A 2,047-nucleotide genomic window follows, 5' to 3' on the forward strand; every position below is an offset into this window, starting at 1 on the left:
GCATAATGAAACCAAACCCATAATTCAATGTATTCCTATTTCAACATTGACAGAGCATAATGAAACCAAACCCATAATTCAAATTATTCCGATTTCAACATTGACAGAGCATAATGAAACCAAACCAATAATTCAATGTATTCCTATTTCAACATTAACAGAGCATAATGAAACCAAACCCATAATTCAAATTATTCCGATTTCAACATTAACAGAGCATAATGAAACCAAACCCATAATTCAATGTATTCCTATATCAACATCAACAGAGCATAATGAAACCAAACCCATAATTCAAATTATTCCGATTTCAACATTAACAGAGCGTAATGAAACCAAACCCATAATTCAAATTATTCCGATTTCAACATTAACAGAGCATAATGAAAACAAACCCATAATTCAACGTATTCCTATTTCAACATTAACAGAGCATAATGAAACCAAACCCATAATTCAAATTATTCCGATTTCAACATTAACAGAGCATAATGAAAACAAACCCATAATTCAATGTATTCTATTTCAACATTAACAGAGCATAATGAAACCAAACCAATAATTCAATGTATTCCTATATCAACATTAACAGAGCATAATGAAACCAAACCCATAATTCAAATTATTCCGATTTCAACATTAACAGGCATAATGAAACCAAACCCATAATTCAAATTATTCTGATTTCAACATTGACAGAGCATAATGAAACCAAACCCATAATTCAATGTATTCCTATTTCAGCATTAACAGGCATAGTGAAACCAAACACATAATTCAAATTATTCCGATTTCAACATTAACAGAGCATAATGAAACCAAACCCATAATTCAAATTATTCTGATTTGAACATTGACAGAGCATAATGAAACCAAACCAATAATTCAATGTATTCCTATATCAACATTAACAGAGCATAATGAAACCAAACCCATAATTCAAATTAATCCGATTTCAACATTAACAGAGCATAATGAAACCAAACCCATAATTCAAATTATTCTGATTTCAACATTGACAGAGCATAATGAAACCAAACCCATGAATTCAATGTATTCAATGTATCGATTTCAACATTGACAGAGCATAATGAAACCAAACCCATAATTCAATGTATTCCTATTTCAGCATTAACAGAGCATAATGAAACCAAACACATAATTCAATGTATTCCTATTTCAACATTAACAGAGCATAATGAAACCAAACCCATAATTCAAATTATTCTGATTTCAACATTGACAGAGCATAATGAAACCAAACCCATAATTCAACGTATTCCTATTTCAACATTAACAGGGCATAAGTGAAACCAAACCCATAATTCAATGTATTCCTATTTCAACATTGACAGAGCATAATGAAACCAAACCCATAATTCAAATTATTCCTATTTCAACATTAACAGGCATAATGAAACCAAACCACATAACTCAAATTATTCTGGTTTCAACATTGACAGGAGCGTAATAGAACCAAACCCATAATTCAAATTATTCCGATTTCAGCATTGACAGAGCATAATAAGAGCCAAACCCATAATTCAATGTATTCCTATTTCAGCATTAACAGGCATAATGAAGACCAAACACATAATTCAATGTATTCCTATTTCAACATTAACAGGACATAAGTGAAACCAAACCATAATTCAAATTATTCTGATTTCAACATTGAAGGGCATAATGAGAACCAAACCCATAATTCAATGTGTTCCTATTTCAACATTGACGAAAGTATAATGAAAGGCAAACCCATAATTCAAATTATTCCGATTTCAACATTGACAGAGCATAATGAAACCAAACCAATAATTCAATGTATTCCTATTTCCAGCATTAACAGGAGGCATAATGAAGAGCCAAACCCATAATTCAGATTATTCCGATTCCAGCATTAGCACAGGGCATAATGAGACCAAACCCATAATTCAATGTATGTTCCTATATCAGCATCAACAGGCATAATGAGAACCAAACCCATAATTCAAATTGTTCCGGTTTCAACATTAACAGGCCAGTAATGAGGAGCCAAGGCATGATTCAA

The 2,047-nt window shown here is 31.5% G+C and overlaps 1 pseudogene across 1 annotated transcript in view; it reads left to right on the forward strand.

The window, feature by feature from the left end:
* Positions 1-1,854: 1,854 nt before the first annotated feature.
* Positions 1,855-2,047, forward strand: part of LOC143245935 (ecotropic viral integration site 5 ortholog-like) — an 18,853-nt pseudogene continuing 18,660 nt past the window's right edge. The window contains exon 1 of the transcript XR_013025706.1: positions 1,855-1,962. The product of XR_013025706.1 is annotated as an ecotropic viral integration site 5 ortholog-like (transcript). The remainder of the gene's footprint in view (positions 1,963-2,047) is intronic.

The sequence above is a fragment of the Tachypleus tridentatus genome, chromosome 3, assembly GCF_004210375.1.
Source record: "Tachypleus tridentatus isolate NWPU-2018 chromosome 3, ASM421037v1, whole genome shotgun sequence".
NCBI classification, from domain to species: Eukaryota; Metazoa; Arthropoda; class Merostomata; order Xiphosura; family Limulidae; genus Tachypleus; species Tachypleus tridentatus.